Genomic DNA, 21,456 nt, shown 5'->3' with positions numbered 1-21,456 from the left:
CGGCATCTACTGTTTCTATGAATGTGGCTTATTTTTTTTTAAGTTTCCACCTATAAGTGATACCATACAGTATTTGTTTTTCTCTGTCTGGTTTATTTCACTTACCATAATTCTCTCTAAATTTTATGTTGTCAGAGAAGGCAGGAATTCTTTATTTTTTATGGCCAAATAATATTCCATTATGTGTGTATATTTATTATACACACATACGTATACACACAATATTTTCTTTAATAGTATAGATATATATCTGGACATATAGAGAGATATATATCTATATTATTAAATAAAATATTGTGTGTATACGTATGTGTGTATAATAAATATACACACATAATGGAATATTATAATATATAGAGAGATATATGTCCAGATATATAGATATAGATATATTATATACACACATGTATACATATGCACACAATATTTTCTTCAACTCAGCATCAAAATATAAGTTGTTTCCGTATCTTGGCTATGGTTGGTTGGAAGATACTCAATATGATATTAATCTTAAATTTATCAAGACTTATTTTGTGGCCTAACATAATCTATCCTGGAGAATGCTTCATGTACATACAAAAGGAAATATATTCTGCTGCTGCTTGATAGAATGTTTTGTATATGTCTCTTAGGGTTATTTTGTCTAAAGTAAAGTTCAAGTCCTTTATTTCCTTATTGATTTTCTGTCTCAGTAATCTAACTGTTGTTGAAAATAGGGTATTGAAGTCCTCTTCTGTTCTTACATTGTAGTCTATGTCTGTCTTCAGATAGGTTAAATATTTTTTAATACATTTGGGTGCTCCAATATTGGGTACATATATATTTACAATTATAATATATATTTGATGAATTGACCCCCTTATCATTATATAACAACCTATTTTTACTTGTTACAGCTTTTACTTAGTATGTAGTTTGTCGAAGTCTAGCTAACCCTGCTATACAGATAGCATATCTTTTGTCATTGCAGCTACTCCATGTCTTTCAGTTGAAGAATTTAAGCCATTTATATTTAGAGTAATTATTAAAGGTAAGAACTTACTATCATCGTTTTGTTAATTGCTTCCTGATTGGTTTGTAGCTCCTTTGTCTTCTTTCCTCTCTTGCTGTCTTTTCTTCATAAATTGATTATTTTCATAATGATGCTTTTGCTTTGTGATTATAATAAGGCTTTCATAATATATCTTATAGTTATACCAGTTCATTTTTATGCCAACAACAGTTTAACTTCAACTGCATAAATAATTACTTGTTCACCCCCCAAATTTTATGTTTTTTGGTGTCATAACTTACAACTTTTTATGTTGTGTATATATTAACAAAATATTGTAGCTATAGTTATTTTTAATCATTTTATCTCTTAGCCAATTTGCTAGAGTTCATGGTTTAAAATGTGTTGTATAAACTTATATATCCATTTTCTCATTTTACTGCAACAAAATTTGCCAAATATGATTGTCACACTCAAAGAATTCTGCATACCCAAATGTAAATATTTCTCTAAAACTGAACCAAGAAGACTGGCAAAAGCCTATTTCATTTCTTGAATCCCCAACTTTATTCAAGATTTCTATCCAAATGTTAGTGACTCAATAGTTTTTAAATATCGATTCTGTCCCTCGGGTTCTCTTTTTCCATATACCCACCCCTTGTCTCTGTTTGTGGTCTTACCTCATTTGGTTCTTGCTGATTTGGGAAAAAATATTAATTTTATTATACTTTCTTATCCACAATGTGACTCACAAGTCTTTTAGACTTTAAACTTTGATATGTACAACTAAGCTTTTAGCCTTTGCAAAATCTTTTCCTTCACAAGCCCCTGGTTCTTAAAATTGGGAAACACGACTTTCAAACTGCTCTTCGCTACAGATTTATAGATGTCTACTGCAACATTGGCACTCCAGGGAATTTCTCTCATTAAGACAAGCAATGATCTGCTAGTTGCCAAATCCTATGCATATGTTCAGTCCTTATTTTACTTGACCTCCCTGGCCTTTGGCACCGTTAATGACTCTGTACTTAAAATTACTCCTCCCAGGATATCTGTGAAATTGTTCACTCCTGATTCTTCTTCTCTCTCCACAGACCACTTATTACAATTTTCCTTTCAATCTGCACACTCCACATTGCTGTTCAAAGGGGATCTGTTCATCCTCTAATTTATATTTCCTGCCCATGATTTCAACTGTCATGTGATTTGCTGAAATCTAGATTTCTAGCACAGACTCCTTTGAGTCCTATGTGGAAATATAGTATATAGCTATTGTTTTGTATTGCTTTGTTTTATTTTATTTTTGTTGTTTTTTGCTTGCTTGTCTCACTCAAGCATTAGCAGTACTATATCAGATATGATCAGACTCTGCTACCTGTCCAACTCATATCCTGTCATTTTTCCTTTCTACGTAATGGCTCAATAACACCAAACAACTTAGGTCTCTGAAAACGCCCTACTCTTTCACCCCTTCATGCCTTTACTCAAAATGCTTCTTTTTTTTTGGAATGACTTTCCTACCCTCACTTTCTCCTGAGCATAATAGTATTTATCTTGTAATACTTAATTCTGATGCTTCCTCCTCCATGAAACTTCCCCAGGGATGCCTAGGTGGCTCAATGGTTGAGCATCTGCCTTCCCCTTAGGGCACGATCCTGGAGTCCAGAATTGAGTCCCACATTGGGCTCTTTGCGTGGAGCCTACTTCCCCTTCTGCCTATGTCTCTGCCTCTCTCTCTCTCTGTCATGAATAAATAAATAATATCTTAAAAAAAAAAGAAACTTCTCCAGACTTCCTCAGTCAAATTGAGTAGTATTTCTCTCCATAAGCTCCTTCTTTGTACTTTGTATATAAAGCTTGGTGTAATTATTATTATATTATTTTATAATTGCTTGTTTTCATATTTGTTTCTATAACAGATTCTGGGGTCTTTTATAGGGCAGCCATAATGTCTCTTTTATTTTGATTTTTGTAAAACCAAGCATCATGAACTAAATCAGATAGGCAGTTAATGCATGAACTGACTGCATAAATGCATAAATGAACGATATATAGTTGATGCAGCCTTGTTTTATACCTCAGACTAAATGTACATTGGTTCTTGACATGTGTTGTGCTTTCACTTTATGTGTCATTCCTTATGAATAGAGACTAATTTTTCCATTTGTATGAAGACCCACACTGAGTATGCTATAGTCTCCAATCAGTCAGTCATTGATTATGGATAGATGATGCATTACTTATTGGAAGATTATTTTGGCAACAGATCTCTATGACATTACTTCAGCTTAAGGCTACAACCTGTCCACTTCCAAGAAGGGAATAACTAAAAGTCTGCACAGGGAGCCTTGGCTGACTTGCTCCTAATCTTATCTATCCATGAGTTAGCAAAATTAAAGATGTAAAAAAGTAGAAAGAATTTATATTGAAGAATTTAATTCTTAAAGCTCATTATTATTTTTAATTAAAAAATATTAATCTTGATTGCTAAGACTTTAATAGAATGCATCATCTTTTATGTAAGAAGGCATGGGTCTCTTCTGAAATAATTGATTCAGAAAAATTAGGGATAGCTTAACATCTTGGATATATCTGTTTCTCAAGAAAAAAATTCCAGATATATATTAGTGTTCATATTAGATGGATTATTAAAATATATACCTAACCCAAACTCATATGTCTATCACTAAATATGCACCATACACTAAATATTTTGTAAATATAAATATGGGAATAGACATATGCTGTTGGAAATGGAGAAATATTCTTAATGACTCAGTTCAAAACTCCCAAATATCCTAGTAGTTCTTTGGTTAACAGGGTTTTTAGTTCATTGTTTCTGTTTGTTATTTATGTAAAGAGGGGGGAAAATGTTATTAAAAAAGATGTTCTTCATTTTGTAGTAATTTTGCTAAAGTTTATCTTTACTTTTATAGTTTATACATTTATACTTTTATAGTTTAATCAGTTTCCATCCCTATAGCAAATGCTAATACATCCAAAACTAATTTCGGAAATATTAAAACACAGAGTTACAGATAGTAACTAGTTTATGCATTAAATAAATAAAATTAAGAATTAAAAGTTATAATTGAAAATAGGAAATGAAAATTCATTAATTGGGATCATGATTTTGCTTTTACTACGGATTCTAATAATTTACTGCTAAAATTTATGGTACTCAAGGAAAGGATTATTTGTCCAGTATTGGGGAAAGAATACACTGTCTAGGAGGAGAAGTGTGGAGAAGCCACAGCAGGATGGAGCAATTGGTCTTGTAAGCTGAGTGAACACACTATGGGATATTAGTTAAAGGAATATGATACTGATTCATGAAGAAGGCCCATGGACAAATGTAAGCACACTTTATCCAAGAACTTGGACTCTGGAGACACCTTTGGAATTTTATAGAAAGTAGTATATTAGATGAGTTTGACTCTATTCATAGACATACCCCCAAAATTACCTCCCTGTTAACATTTCATCAATAAACTTCCTCTTGGTTTTAGAAACCTTAGTATCATAGAATATATGATTTTTTGGGTTCTGTTTTACAAATATTAATGTAGGGATTACTTTTATTTAAAAATCCAAAACATAATATATGATGTGTGAGAAAAGTTATTATCAAAGAATTCTTAAAGTTTTCATCAGAATATGCTTAGAAAAGTAGAGTGAATGCCATTAACAGAGATGTGCAGATGCAATTATGAATATTTTTTAAATTAAAACCTCAGACTGGCTGGATTCTTCCAACATATTTATTTTTAAAAAGTTGAGACTAAAAAAAGAAAAAAGTTGAGACCAAGCAAAGTATAAGCTAAGATCAACTTTGTAATTCTTTTACCCTAAAGCTTGAACCACCTAACCAGAAATATTTAATATGTATTTTCTGCTCAAGGGTACCTAGAACAGCACTGAAAATGACATGGACTCTCTGCAGCTCCACTAAATCTCATGGTGTCCCTGAAATTGCCCCCCCACCACCCAAATCCTCTGCTGCATTCCTTTTGCAACCAGAAATAGGGCATTGCTACCCTCCTTGCTCCTTCTTTTTCAGCTTTCTTCAGGGTCTATTTTCTACTCTATTTGGTATGTAAGAAAGACCTCATTTTTGAAAATTGCCTTCTTTTTACTCTCAATTTTTATTTGTATTTCTCTAATCAACTTACTTGTTGCTATATGATAGTTTTGCTCTGCTTTATCCTAAATGCAATGTTGATGTAATGGCATACAGACTGCACATGCTACTTAGCTGCACAGAAAGAAACTGCTTGTTAATAAATAGATTGTGATCAGAAAATGATGCCTTAAGTATTTAGCATCTTAGCAGGAGAGTTCTATTGCTTACATGTAAGAATATTACTGTATTTTAGTTACATTTTAGGAAATTGGTCTTTGGTTTGATATGTGATTATGTGTTATAATTTCTCTCATAAAAAAGGCTGGAGAGTAGGCTGCAGGTAAGCATTTTAATGCAGAGCATTTGACTTTTCAGGATGAGATTAGGAATAGATTACTGATGTTAAGCAAGAGATGCTTAATCTCCATTTTTTATTACAGTAATTTTTTTTCTGTTGTCAGAAACAGTGGGCTTGCCAATGAGGTGATGGCAGTTGTAAGTTAGGGAGACCAATCCTACCTATAGATTTTGCACGTTTCAGAGTGGGAGTTGAATTGAGACAAATGTGACACATGTGTATCCTAAATTGAGCTCTGCATCTCTAAAGCAAGGTTGAGAAAAACTTGAGTAACAGTTCAGTAATTTTTTTTCTAAAGACAGGGCCAGAAGAGCCCACTAGAGGCAACATTTTCCAACCCCCTGACTCCAGTAAGAATGAACCTAAATAATTCCAAACAGTTATTTCTGATCCTAAAATATATCCAGGAAATGAGAATCTACCCGTTGGTAACTAGTTCCACTATCTCACAGTCATTATGCCAATATGTACTATTAAGAGGCCTAAATGCACACATTACTGACACAATGGGCTATAATTGCGCTTTTGAAACTGCTCCACAATATCCAATCTATGATTATTTAGGGAGTTTACATCCACCCATTATTGATGCAACAGCCCTTAATAGTACCTTTGTTGTCAGAAGGGGCTGTGTTGCTTAATATTCCCAGGACTGTTTGAAACAAATTGGTAGGATACCAGACAATGGCAAGATTTCAGATATTTATGTGCAAATGGTATAGTCTGCCCTTAAAATTGAATTTATGCATTATGTAACTAGAGGAAGACTAAAATCTTTTGGAATATTTTTGAAGACCATTCCATTTCAACAGAAAGATTCAATACAACCAGAGCATAAAATAAGAATCAATAAACTAGACACAATATGAGGAACTATGGTTTGTTAGGATGTTTTAAAGTATTACATATCAAACATTTAAGAAAAAATAGAACAAAAGAAATTGCATTTAATTTTGTATTATTCCCTAATTCTGTTTTAACTGGGATATAATTGATGTAACATTGTCCAAGGTAAGTATGCAATGTATTGACCTGAAACATATCCCTATAGCCTGTAGGTAGCAAAATTAGCTAGGAAAAGCATGTTTGTGTCACTTTCTCATTATTGCTCACCAAGACCAAAACAGGGTAGAGGATCAGGTGTGAAAATCCAGTTTAAAAAAAGTTATTACTGTGTATTTTTTTTCCCCCAGGTAGAAAGTTAACAGGTTCATAAAGCAAAGAGTTGATATCAGATACTTTAGAACCTATTTTGTTAAAAATCTTGTTTTTTCCTTAAATGTCATATTTAGTTCACAGATCTCCTTTTAAATTTTCTCTTCTGAAAATTTATTTTCTGGACACTAGTGATCACTGATGCTTTTTGATATGATATACCAAGATCTAGAAGATAATCCTAACTGATATGTAGTAATAAAGAACAGAAAGTCTTACCAAAAGAAGAAAGAAAAGAAGAAAAAAGGGAAGAGAACAGAAGTGAAGGGAGAGAGAATAATTTGATTTGGTAATTTGGATAAGATCATTAAAACATACTCCTAAAATTAAAGTTCTATTTATAGCTGTTGAAGTTCTTACTACCAACACGTACGTTTTCCTCTCTGAGTGAATTACAAAGGTAAATATTTAAATGTACTTTATTGTACATCTGTTGATTTACTCAGATACCTTTTTTATAACTAAGTTAAAAGTTTTGTCTAGACTTTTGAAATTTTTCTTGTTTGTCGTGTTTAGTGACAAATTTAGCTTATTCTCTTCTTCAGTTCTATTCTCTAACACAGTTCAGAAGCACATAAACTCACAAAGTAAGATAATAATCAATAAGTGGAATAATTGCAACACATGAAAAAAAATTTAAAAAAAATTGCAACACATGGAAACTAATTTTAATTTATATTCCTCCCCACTTCTTGCTAAAGTATAGACAACTTGAAGTTCCAGAGGTTGAAACACTCCTGTTCCAATTATTTTGAATGTATCATAGAACTCAGAGTTTTTATAAATTTTGCAGATTTCAGTCCCAAACCTCATTTTTAAAATATTTTTTCAATATTTTTAAAGTGAATTGCAAACTTCCAGATCTGAGGAAATGGAGTAGATGTACTTTTCCATATTCCTCCTGCTAATTACAACCAAAAATCTTGGCATTATATAGGAAACAAACAAAAGAAGACTCTCAAAAGTATAGAGAAGAAAAACTAGCTAGGGAACTTGGGACCCAAGGAATAACATATTAGACTTGGAGATGAACCAGCAGCCCTGAAATGCCAATAAGTGCAGACAAAAGCTATAATAAATTTCTGCTATCTCTAGCCAAAGGACCAGGGGGAGTTTGCCTATCAAGATAGAAAACTTTTGGACAATAATTTCTCTGTGTAAACACCATAGAAAAACTCTTGTTCTTCCTCTACCCATGCCAACAAATGCCAGGTGAAGAATATGATCTTCTACTTTCTCTAGGCTGTAACAAAGCACTACAAAGTCTCCCACTGGGATCATGTTAGAGAAGGAAAATAGGACTATAGAGAGGTGGGACTTTCATCCTCATCAAGAAGATAAGTCCCACTCCTACCTCTCTTCTGCATATTCCCATGGTATGAATGAATACTATGTGTGGACGCTGGGCTTCTACTCCCACATAGCAGTAGTAAGTTGTCATCCTCCTCACCACTGGAGTGGTGCCAGAGAAGACCTAGTGGAGAGTCAGAACTTTACCACTTGCCCCAGGGCCCGCCTACCCCGACCCACGTGGTATCAGTGGAAGACATGGGGAGAGTACTGTGGTGCTTTTATTCTTCCCATGTAGCCAGGAAAGGATCACTGCAGGTTTAATGAGGAGCTAGAACTCCCGCTCTTGACCAACATTTACAAAAAGTCCTCACACATTGGGTGTCAGTAAAGACCAATTGAGATACCCAGACTTTTAGCCCCACGTAGGAGAAATAAGGCAGGATCCTTTCTCTTTCTCTGCCTAAAGATATCAGAAGAACCCAGCTAGAATAGAAGGTTAAAATAAGACCCAGAGTTTAATGACACAATACCCAAAATGTCTACATTTCAATTGAAGATCTTGTCATACTAAGAACAAGGAAGATCTCAAACTAAAAAAAAAAAGAAAAAAAAAAGGAAAATCAAGACGCCGCCAAAACTCAGATAATAGGGAAATTAAGATTACCTGACAAAGATTTTCTCCTTTTTTCTGTTCTAGTGAAACTTTATTTATGCACATAGGCAAGGAAAGGGCTGGACTTGGACTGCAGGTTGTAGGGTGTGGATGGCTGACCTAAAAGATTAAAAAAAAATAAAGTGCAGTAGTATTCAAAATACACAAATTTCAATATATATTTTAATCAGAATGTGGCTTAAAGCACTGGGTGTTATACTATATGTTGGCAAATTGAATTTAAATTTAAAAATTAAAAAAAATAAATAAAAATTTAAAAACCCAAAAATGTGCTTTAAAGTGTAAAGATGTAAAACCCTATGTTTTCTGTTTTAATAGTAATTTTCTTATAAAATATCCATTACTATCAAAATTACAAAGAATATAGGTATAATTAATGACAATCCAAATTTTAAGTCAAAACTAAAGCTTAAAATTTTAATTTAGTTTTTTAATTTGTTTTTATTGAAGTTTGATTTGCCAACATATAGTATACCACCCAAGGCTCATCTCATCAAGTGTCCTCCTCAGGGCCCATCACCCAGTTACCCCAACCTCCAACCTTTTGTTCATTCCCCAGAGTTAGGAGTCTCTCATGTTTTGTCTCCCTCTCTGATTTTTCCCACTCAGTTCCCCTCCTTTCCCTTATAACCCCTTTCACTATTTCTTATATTCCCCATATGAGTGAAACCATATGATGATTGTCCTTCTCCAATTGACTTACTTCACTCAGCATAATACCCTCCAGTTCTATCCATGTCGAAGCAAATGGTGGGTATTCATCTGATAAAGACGTTAAACAGTCATAAAAAGAAAAAAAAAAGACTGAATGAACAATTACAAACACACTTAAATGAAAAAAATTAAAAGGCTCAGCACAGAAGTGGGTATCTCAGCAAAAACATAGAAGGTATGACAAGGAACCAACTGGTAATTTAGAACTTATAAATAGAATAACTGAAAAGAAAAACTCAAAGGATGGGCTCAGCAACATAATGAAGGAGCGAGAGGAAAGGATTCTCTGAACTGGTAGATAGAAAAATGAAAATTGTACACTTGAACAATATAGAGGAAACTGAATTAAAATAGGTTAGAGATTCAGGGACCTGTGTTCAATAGCCAAAGAGTCATATGATCAGAGTTTAGGAAAGAGGAGAAAGAAGGTACTGTTGCTTTGTCTTTGTGTGGTCTCTAATTAGGATAATAAAACTGTCCTTAGAGTTTTTTTGTAGGAACTGTGTATCCAGTTTGAAAGTATGTGCCTACAGAAGTTTTCATAAATTATACCCCCAAAGAATCACAGAACACTTTAAAAAATTCTTTTCTTTCAAATTTCGTTTCTGTCTAAACTCCCGTGAGACAGCAGTTTACTTCCCCACCTCCCAACCAAAGCTCAAATACTTTTTCTAGTCACTTCTTGTGCAAATGGAATCTTTCGCTCACTTAATATTTCTTAAAGGAAGTATGAATGAACATTTAGAAACATGAGATAATATAATAGTATAATGCAATTCTAATTACAATCTTAATGTCTTTTTGAGAATTTTTTTTCATTTACTATAATCAAAGAAAATATCTATAGAAATAACCAATTTTGAAATAATTTTTAAACTTAATGAAGAGATAATTTACTTGCCACATAATATAACTTATAAATTCACAACAATAAAAGCATTACAAAACTGGCACAAGAATAGTGAGATCAATGAAATAAAGGTGAAGGTGAGTGAGCAACCTCAATGACATTTAATAATTATTAGCATAAGATGAGCATGGCAGTTCAAATAAAAGAAAAAAAGAGTTGGTTAATCAATGAATGGCATTAGGGCAACTAATTAACATTTTGAATATAAATATTCTATATTTGTATGAAAATAAATCCCAGATCAATTAAAATTTTTATTGTGAAATACTAAAATCAAAATGTATTTTACATAATATAAATGATGTTTTATGTAACCCTGTAGAGAAGATGATATTGTAGGAATGATACTTGACACAAAGAACTCCAGGGAGCTAATTGTTAATTGTCTTTTAAAAAAACTTTTAAATTTATTTTTAATTTTTAAAAAATATTTTATTTATTTATTCATGAGAGACAGAGGGAGAGAGGCTGAGACATGGGCAGAGGAAGAAGCAGGCTCCATGAAGGGAGCCCGATGCAGGACTCGATCCCAGGACCCTGGGATCATGCCCTGATCCAAAGGCAGACACTCAACCACTGAGCCACCTAGGTGTCCCTAAAAATTTTTTATTTTGAGATACTTTTTAGACTATGGACAAGTTGTAGTAGTACATTGTATCTAAATATGAACAAGTTATTATAAACTGTCATTTTTGTAATAAAATAAATGTACATTCAGACATAATATAATCTTTATATATTTGTAATATATTTTTAAAATAATTCAGAAAAGATTTTCAGCAAGATGGTAATCTATATTTTCAGATTTATGAAAACAAATGCTAGCTGGCAATCATAGTAGGAGTATAAATTGGTACAAAGTTTTGTAAATAAGGTAATATATATTAAAAGTCTTAAATTATACTATTATATTTCTAGGAATATTTTCTCAGGAAATACTGGTGGGATTATATAAAAGTTTAGCTAAAATGATTTGTACCCCAGGGTTGTTTATTAGCAAATGTTAGACAATATTCAAATACTCATCCAGACAAGATTGAGTAAACATATCATGATGTAGCAACACAAGAGGACACAAATGAATAATATACATTGGCAGTGGTGGTTATTGAGTAATGAAATTATGAGGATTTTAATTTTCTTCTTTCTACTTATCATTATTTTATGTCCTTTTATGTATGTTTAAAGCTTTCTAATGAGAAAAAAAAGCTTTCTAATGAGGTAAAAGTACAATGGCTCATAAACTCTTATTACTTGATAGATTAAAAAGTACCTTTAACTTGTATTGCTTGATCTGTATAAAAAATAATGCTGATATATGGTTTATCTATATCACCAAATTGAGAATGCTATAAAAATCTGCCTTAATGTGGTTGGTGAAAAGTTCTTTCTAATAAACATAAGTATGTATACACACATATACATATATATACACACACACGTATATATATATATATATATATATATATATATATATATACACACACACACATTTTTTAATGGAGGACACTCTCTTTTGATGAGACTGATGACATATCTGTGTACAATCAGAACTGTCTTTTGTGTGAAGTTTGAGTCATATGTAACTTTATGCACCAATGTTAGGACTTTTTGCTATTGAGTTAAAAAAAATCCATGTGCAAAATCTTCTGGCTATTAATTACGTTGGAGGATAACCCACTCTGAGAAATGACTCACTTGTCTTAGAAGCCCACATTGTAATAATAATAAATGTCTGCAGCAAGCACTTGATTGGGAGATGGCAAAATCATAAAAATGAGCTTCTATTCTCTTGTGATTCCTGATGACTTTTCTCCGTGTCCAGGCTCTCACTTCCCTCCCTCATCCTCATTCTATAAATGTTATCTGTAATCAGGAGTGAAGGGATGGATGCACACCACAGGCTGTCACCTGAGTGATTGCAGCATTTAGACAGGATAATAATACCTAGAAGTATTAAGGATAAAAGAAATGTCCTATAATGTTTTTCTTTCAAAATACATATATAATATTAAAAAAATCAGTAATGCATGAATTTTTCTTCACCTTCTGGCAAAATGTCCATTTCTAAGGTCATCTGAGGTGAGCTATTTAATTCAGCCAATCTTTCAACCTTCCATCTTTAGTAGACCATTTGGCGATGTAATTCTCAAGACTGTCATGTTCAGCAATTGGACTGGACAGAGCCTTATTAGAGAAGGGCTTTTCCCTGATTAATCACAATCAGTTCCCATGTTCTGAAGAGCACTGGAAATCTGTGGAACTAGTTTTCAGAGACACTCGAGTCAGATGTTCTTATCAGAAGTGGTACTTTTTATACCCACAAAATTAGAACCTGAAATTCATTGTATTATCGTTCCATGAAACTAAGCTCTTGTGCTATCAATTTAAGTCTATAAAGCATATATAGCCTTTTTTTTCCTATTTGCATTCTAAATAAAATACTCTGAACCTTTAATTTTATAGAGTTTATGCCTCTATGGTTTATACACGTTTGGATTTTCTAAATAAAATAATTACTTCCTTGGCTAATAAAACTATGAATTTTAAAATGAACTATTTCAGTGAAATGGATTATAATTTGTAATTATTTAAGAAACCACAATGACATTGCATTTTCAACACTAGACTCTTAAATTTTATCTTGGGATGTATCCATGATTTAAATTTGAGTCCAATGATTATAATGACCACTCAGTTTTATTCCAAAATACCACTCAATGTCAGTTGCAATATTAGTCTTTAGAAGCTATAATGAATTGCACAACTTACAATCACACTGATTTCTATAACATAATTGTAAATGCAAATTAGTGTTTATGACACATACAGAAGACAGAAAATATTTAAAATATTGATTTCACTGTCTCCCACTGGCCAAATTAAAAAATAACACATAATAACATTTGAGAACAAGAGCCCTTTCTTGTTTTATCAGTTTATATATTCTTTACATTAGTATTTTTATAATATTGCACAAACATATGGTTCAAATATCTGAAATGATAAATAAGTATGTAAGTGAAGTTCTCTCTTCTAGTTCTTGTCCCTGTATAGTTTGTTATTTGCCTTTTCTTAATTCAACCATCGCTGTTGATTTACTGGAGATCCTTTGAAGGTTCATATATCAGCAAATATGTATAAAATATTTTCACCTCTTTTCTCAATAATAAAGGATTTCAAATATCCTTCTAATACCTTCTGCCCCTTTCTTTGTTCACTGAACAATATATCTTGGACATTTTCCACACAGAAAGAGCTTTTTCAATTTTTATGACTGCATAATATTATTATATTGATAGATGCATGTATTTATAAAATTAATGTTCTCTCTTTGGATATATATATATATGTATATATATATATATATATATATATATATATATATTTATCTATTTTTTTATTGGAGTTCAATTTGCCAACATATAGAATAACACCCAACCCAATGCTCATCCCATCAAGTGCCCCCCTCAGTGCCCGTCACCCAGTCACCCCCACCTCCCCACCCACCTCCCTTTCCACCACCCCTTGTTCGTTTCCCAGAGTTAGGAGTCTTCCATGTTCTGTCTCCCTTTCCGATATTTCCCACTCATTTTTTCTCCCTTCCCCTTTATTCCCTTTCACTATTTTTTATATTCCCCAAATGAATGAGACCATATAATGTTTGTCCTTCTCCGACTGACTTACTTCACTCAGCATAACACCCTCCAGTTCCATCCATGCCGAAGCAAATGGTGGGTATTTGTCGTTTCTAATGGCTGAGGAATATTCCATTGTATACATAAACCACATCTTCTTTATCCATTTGTCTTTCGATGGACACCGAGGCTCCTTCCACAGTTTGACTATTGTGGACATTGCTGCTAGAAACATCGGGCTGCAGGTGTCCTGGCATTTCATTGCATCTGTAAATGGGGTAAATCCCCAGCAGTGCAACTGCTGGGTCGTAGGGCAGGTCTATTTTTAAGGAACCTCCACACAGTTTTCCAGAGTGGCTGCACCAGTTCATATTTCCACCAACAGTCCAAGAGGGTTCCCCTTTCTCCACATCCTCTCCAACATTTGTGGTTTCATACCTTGTTAATTTTCACCCTTCTCACTGGTGTGAGGTGGTTCTCATTGTGGTTTTGATTTGTATTTCCCTGCTGGCAGGGGATGCGGAGCATTTTCTCATGTGCTTGTTGGCCATGTCTATGTCTTCCTCTGTGAGATTTCTCTTCATGTCTTTTGCCCATTTCATGATTGGATTGTTTGTTTCTTTGCTGTTGAGTTTAATAAGTTCTTTATAGATCTTGGAAACTAGCCCTTTATCTGATATGTTATTTGCAAATATCTTCTCCCATTCTGTAGGTTGTCTTTTAGTTTCGTTGACTGTTTCTTTGCTGTGCAAAAGCTTCTTATCTTGATGAAGTCCCAATAGTTCATTTTTGCTTTTGTTTCTTTTGCTTTCGTGGATGTATCTTGCAAGAAGTTACTGTGGCCAAGTTCAAAAAGGGTGTTGCCTGTGTTCTCCTCTAGGAATTTGATGGAATCTTGTCTCACATTTAGATCTTTCATCCATTTTGAGTTTATCTTTGTGTATGGTGCAAGAGAGTGATCTAGTTTCATTCTTCTGCATGTGGATGTCCAATTTTCCCAGCACCATTTATTGAAAAGACTGTCTTTCTTCCAGTGGATAGTCTTTCCTCCTTTGTCGAATATTAGTTGACCATAAAGTTCAGGGTCCATTTCTGGGTTCTCTATTCTGTTCCATTGATCTATGTGTCTGTTTTTTTGAATTTCTGAATTGTTTCAGTTCTTTGGCTTCGGAAAACACTGCTTACCCATTAGTAAAACTGTACAGATATGATTTCACTTGTGTGTGAGTTTATCTATAGGATAAGTACCTAGAAATGAAATTATACTTGTAAGTATACTTGAAATTTTGGTTCGTATTACCAATATTGCCTTAGAGTCGGTATCAGTATACATTCCCACTAAGAATGCATGTGTGTGTGTGTGTGTGTGTGTGTGTGTGTGTGTGTGTACATACATTTGAATTTCCTAGTTTAGTATTACCTGATCTTACTCTCAAAATTTGATTTGTCTTTCTGGAAATATGGTGCTTCTCTGAGGGTTTATAATTCAACCATGCAGAAGAAGCAAATCCAGGTATACTTGGAGAAATTCAAAATTCAGTGCTGTGAAGTTAATTGTTTCATGTGGTAATGCTCTTATTTTTCTCTTCCCTAATACATTCCTGTGACATGACACTTTCCCATTAGTAACAGTGGTTTACTAAAGCAATTATTCTTAAGTGTAGGAAGACAACACATTCCCCCAGGGGTTGCATCAGAATCTTGGTGAAAGTAGTGGCAAAGCATGCAACTAGAATTTCTTCCACCAAGAATCCATATATCCTTCCTTATTTTGTGTAGAAATGTGACTAGCTATGGGTGGCTATCGCTGTCTGTGCAATGAAATTTTTTTGTGAAGAACAGCTATTTACCTACATAATTTTGGAAGGCAAAGTGGTCAGTGTGAGCAATGATATATTAGAGAACCTGACAGAAATGCATTTATTTAGTTACTAACACCAGACATTAGTCAGTAGAAGAGGGGAAAAAATGTGAGTTTACTGAAAATAGGACTTTCTTTACTAAATCGTCTTCATTGGTTGGAATTTGCCTTTCACATGGCAGTTGCTGCATAATCGTATTGTTAAATGAATGGCTTAACAATAATGTTATAGTATGGGAGAAAACAACCAAAAAAAGTTTTCTAAAGATAATTATTTGGATTCTAATCCTGGGTCTGTGATTTTCTAAGTGTCTCTAAGCAAGATACTAAACTCTCTGGGTCTCAGATGCTCATCTCTAAGATAAAGGTACTAATATCTATATTATGGACTATTCATCACTATGCTAGAAATGAAATTTCATCCTGTAGTTTTTGAGGTCCCAAGTTGAAGGATTGCAATAAATATCTTAAACCAGCAATTATCAGACCAAGCAAATTTGCCACGGCTCTTCAAATGGAGGGTAAGCAGGCTTTACCTGTCCCGGGGTACCAAAGAGCTTCATTTATGACCATATTAATACAACCAGGTAAAAGTTAACAATTAAACAACTGTATGGATTTATTAATCTCCAAGAAGGTTGTTATAAAATAGGCATCTCTTCTTTGGTAACGTAGCTGATCCAAGGTTCCCACAGGTTTTCTCCATGTTTCACCTTCTCAGGTCTCCTTAACTGTTTTCACGCACTGTAAATAAGTCTCTGGTATGCTCAGACCCAGGAGTATACTGACTGAGGTTTATTTTAAGAAAGAAGTTTGATTTTCCTAGAAGTACTGAGATGGATTTACAAAACCTTATCTTATCTTTTAAGTAAATACCATGCATTTTTAGCCTTATTCCCAATCTCCCAAGACTAAAGAAATTAAATATCAAAATTATATTTAACTGACATTAAGGCTTCAATACATAGCAGCACATGGTAGCATATTTGTTTAAGTGACTTAGCTCTCATCTTTTTCAATCACATTTAAAGGTATGAACCCAAAATATAGCATCAGCTTTCATTTTTTTCCTAAATTTTATGTATTTGGTGTTATTTAGAACTTTCTATTTGCCTCCTGTATTTTCTCTATATAATTATATATCAAGTATTCAATGAAGTTTTATAGAGATTGGTATGAAGACACATAGAGAATAATATAAAAAGATGGCTCAGGAAATAGAATATGTCTGAAGTTTAAAAAGTACCTATGATAAATAGGTGTGTGAACTTGAGAAAGCCAAGCAGCAAAAGGAAGTAGGATTAGAACTCGTTTTGCATTTATGATTATCTTTATTTAAGAAAACTCTGCTTTGAGCTAATGATACGATGATGTGTTATCAGTATGTTGACATTGAAATGATATCAGATATTTAAAAGTGCATGCATATACAGAAAAAAATCATGATTCAGTGTTTTGTGTGCCTTCTTTGATGCACAAAGAAGCAGGGTTTTTGTTAAGAGTTTTTTAAATGAGGATTTTCTGGATCCATAATGTAAAAGGGCACAAGCCTGTCCATGGGCCATATTCTCTATTTGAGATTCTCTGTGCTTTCAGAGTCCACCTCTAATTTTTAAGTCAATTATGTGTATCACTAGTAGTTCAATCAATTAAAAAAAAAAAGTTTATGCTGCTGTGTTCCTGGCTGTCTGCCCAAACAGAATTTTTTTTTTATTCTGTCTTGGTGTGCACTTAATCAAATTAATTCCAAATACAAAAAGTGATATAGGGATATAGAAATCAAAATGAAATGCTTAACTGTAAATTATCTGCACATCCCTTGGGAAAGAGTTACCTCCCTCTAGATTAAGTGTGAAAGTGTTTTCTTCCTGTATACTTATTTTGAATCTCTCCACTGCAATTTTGATAGCATGTAGAGAAGATACTATGAAAAAAATACAGTCAGAAGGCAATATTCTGGTTGCTTATTTTCTCTAGATGGTTGTCTCTGAGATGTATGAGATAATTTGGGAAACAGCAAATAATAATAATAATGTCTATATTATAGATTAGATAATAGATTTATAGGATATCCTGTGATCATACCTTACTTTCATTTCAATGAAATTAAATGATGGAGTCTGAATTTTTTTTGAAGACTAGGAAATATTATGAGATTATGTTTTAGGATAAATTTACTAATGACAGCTTTTATGTTGCTCTTATTTCCATACAAAATGTGTTAATGATGTTAGTTCTTTTCTTCCTGGTTAGATGCCCACATTCCCAATCTACCTCCACGATTGACACTAATTGGCAAGTCTTTTGGCAGTCACAGCTAGGAGACAAATGACCGTTGGACACAGAAACTAAATAAGGTATTATGTGCTGGTTAGGGTTAAAGCACATTGAGTAGGGAATCTATGATACCATTGCATTTGCTTCCACTAAGTTTCAAGAAGGAAGGACCCAGAATTTCTAGGTTGTCAATTTAAAATTATTCATAGGTATTATATTCTAAATATAAATCTATCAATTGTTGGCTTTTCTATGTAACAGAATTAGCAATGTCAAGATAAATCTCACACAACGTCATCATCATGAATATTGTATGAAGAATGAAATCCTTTCTGACATACAATTAAGTGCCATTGTTGTTCACTTACACAAAATACACTAACAGCATGGTCCTTGCTCTCCTAGACACAAACTCTATAGTGAGCAGTACAAATTGGCACAAACTCTCAATTGGGAAGTTTCAAGAAGAACCACATAGGTAATGATCTCCACAGACTTGGATTTTACTCTCTAGGAGATTTTACTCTTAAGACCAGACTATTGCCGATGGTCAAAGAATTTCTTTTGCCTTCCTTCCTAACTATAAGGCACATTGGAGAACTTCAAGTTTAAAATGAGGACACAGGAATCATACAGTTATGCCAACAGTGGGAAGCAGAGTTTTAGTGGCACAAGTGAAAGTTTGAGTTTCTTTATTTCTATTTATCAAATTCTCTTCATTTTAAGAATTCTTTAAAAGACCATGTTTTTAAAAGATGCCCCTTGAAATAAGAGTGATAATGATTGGGCAGCCCCAGTGGCACAGTGGTTTAGCGCCGCCTGCAGCCCAGGGCGTGATCTTGGAGACCCTGGATCGGGTCCCACTTCAGGCTCTCTGCATGGAGCCTGCTTCTCCCTCTGCCTGTGTCTCTGCCTCTCTCTCTCTCTCTCTCTCTCTCTCTCTCTCTCTCTGTGTGTGTGTGTGTGTGTGTGTCTCTATGAGTAAATAAATAAAATCTTAAAAAAAAAAAAGAGTGGTAATGATCAAGGTGGGTGGCAAAGGAAAAGGAAACCTCGGATTTTCTAGGGTTGGCTTTAGAGTTGATTTTTGATCTTTATATTTTGTTTCATTTTATTTTAATTTAGTTTATTTTATTTTGTTATTCTTACTCACCAGAGTAAGAAACAAGATAGGAACTCAATACAAAGTCCTAGAGTGTGGTAGTTGGAAACGTAGATAGATCTACATATGCTTTTGAATTCTGCTCTAGGCACTGAAGCCTGACCTGGGACAAGCAGGTTAACTCCTCCAAAGCCTTACTTTCCTAATCTGAATAATGGAGATGATGCTGTATTATCATTTATTAAGAAGGTGCCATTAAATATGCAGAGAATGATGCCTGTTACATCAGAAGTGCTTAATATATTGAAGTCAATGTTATTAGTTATATTTTTAAAAAGGAAGAATGTATCTGGCACATCATGCTTTTTCATCAGTACCCTCTAGCTCACCATCCTTAAATGTGATGGCTTGCAACTTGATGGCTGAAGTTTAGCAAATACATAAGTGACCTCATTCCCCAGTTTTCACAGGGAATAGAGAATTTTAATAACAGAATTTTAGGAATGTAAAATTTATTCATTCTGTGTCATAATTTCAAAAATTTTAATTAGAATAATCATAGCTTTTAATCTTATAAGTACTATTTTTTTTGTAATCTCCACTAGGGTATAACAACATAAGTACCATTAAGAAGTTGAAGTTTCTTTGTCATCTGCTTCATAAATATTATAAACACTGAACTTTGATCCTCTCTTTCTAATTCTCTCTCCATATATATTACTTATTGAGCTTAAATTATGACAGTATGTACCTTTTTATGTATGAGATCGTGATATGAGACTGAAATTAGGAATATTCAGTCACTTCTTAGCCTTTTGGCTAAGATCAAGTGTAGCAAAATTTAAGTGAGAGATTAAACTTTACATTTTAATTATTTCAGTTGATATCATTTAAAGTATATATATTTTTTCAACAAATATTATATTCTTTGACCAATCTCCTAATCAACCACATCTGACATAGTCTATATTCCTTTAATAAATAGTAAGAGAAAAAGTTATAGAAAGAACTGGGGACAGATAACAGTGGTGCACAATGAGGCAAGTTTCATATAATTTTTTTTCTTCTACAATACTTTAGAATACATGTAGATGATAAATGCTTCATAGGGCTGATTTTTTTTTATTATAAATTAATTTTTATTGGTGTTCAATTTACCAACATACAGAATAACACCCAGTGCTCATCCCGTCAAGTGTACCCCTCAGTGCCCGTCACCCATTCACCCCCACCCCCCACCCTCCTCCCCCTCCACCACCCCTAGTTCATTTCCCAGAGTTAGAAGTCTTTATGTTCTGTCTCCCTTTCTGATATTTCTCACACATTTCTTCTCCCTTCCCATATATTCCCTTTCGCTATTATTCATATTCCCCAAATGAATGAGAACATACACTGTTTGTCCTTCTCCGGTTACTGTGGCCAAGTTCAAAAAGGGTGTTGCCTGAGTTCTTCTCTGGGATTTTGATGGAATCTTGTCTCACATTTAGATCTTTCATCCATTTTGAGTTTATCTTTGTGTATGGTGCAAGAGAGTGGTCCAGTTTCATTCTTCTGCATGTGGATGTCCAATTTTCCCAGCACCATTTATTGAAGAGACTGTCTTTCTTCCAGTGGATCGTCTTTCCTCCTTTATCGTATATTAGTTGACCATAAAGTTCAGGGTCCACTTCTGGGTTCTCTGTTCTGTTCCATTGATCTATATGTTTGTTTTTGTGCCAGTACCACACTGTCTTGATGAACACAGCTTTGTAGTACAACCTGAATTCTGGCATTGTGATGCCCCCAGATATGGTTTTCTTTTTTTAAAATTCCCCTGGCTGTTTGGGGTCTTTTCTGATTCCACACAAATCTTAAAATAATTTGTTCTAAGTCTCTGAAGAAAGTCCATGGTATTTTGATAGGGATTGCATTATACGTGTAAATTGCCCTGGGTAACATTGACATTTTCACAATATTAATTCTGTCAATCCATGAGCATGGAATATTTTTCCATCTCTTTGTGTCTTCCTCAATTTCTTTCAGAAGTGTTCTGTAGTTTTTAGGGTATATTTTGAGACCCATTTGAATGGTAAATGGTTCTCCAACCTTTTATTTTCAGGTTGTAGGTGTCCTTCTGTCTAAAATGAGTCTCTTGTAGACAGCAAATAGATGGGTCCTGTTTTTTTATCCAGTCTGAAACTCTGCGCCTTTTGATGGGGTCATTAAGCCCATTCACGTTCAGAGTTACTTGAACTTCTTCTTAAAGGGGAGTTTTAAGAGTCCCCCTTAAAATTTCTTGCAGAGCTGGTTTGGAGGTCACAT

At 33.7% G+C, this 21,456-nt stretch overlaps 1 long non-coding RNA gene across 2 annotated transcripts in view; it reads left to right on the top strand.

Annotated features, from left to right (window-relative positions):
- Window positions 1-1,030, top strand: part of LOC129516647 (uncharacterized) — a 147,260-nt gene extending 146,230 nt beyond the window's left edge. For both annotated transcript variants that reach the window (XR_008665814.1, XR_008665815.1), the window contains exon 4: window positions 971-1,030. This is a non-coding gene — a long non-coding RNA (uncharacterized LOC129516647). The remainder of the gene's footprint in view (window positions 1-970) is intronic.
- The last annotated feature ends 20,426 nt before the right edge of the window (window positions 1,031-21,456 follow it).

Source organism: Nyctereutes procyonoides, unplaced genomic scaffold (genome assembly GCF_905146905.1).
Source record: "Nyctereutes procyonoides isolate TBG_1078 unplaced genomic scaffold, NYPRO_anot_genome, whole genome shotgun sequence".
In the NCBI taxonomy this organism is placed as follows: domain Eukaryota; kingdom Metazoa; phylum Chordata; class Mammalia; order Carnivora; family Canidae; genus Nyctereutes; species Nyctereutes procyonoides.
This window is presented reverse-complemented; position numbering and strand designations above follow the sequence as displayed.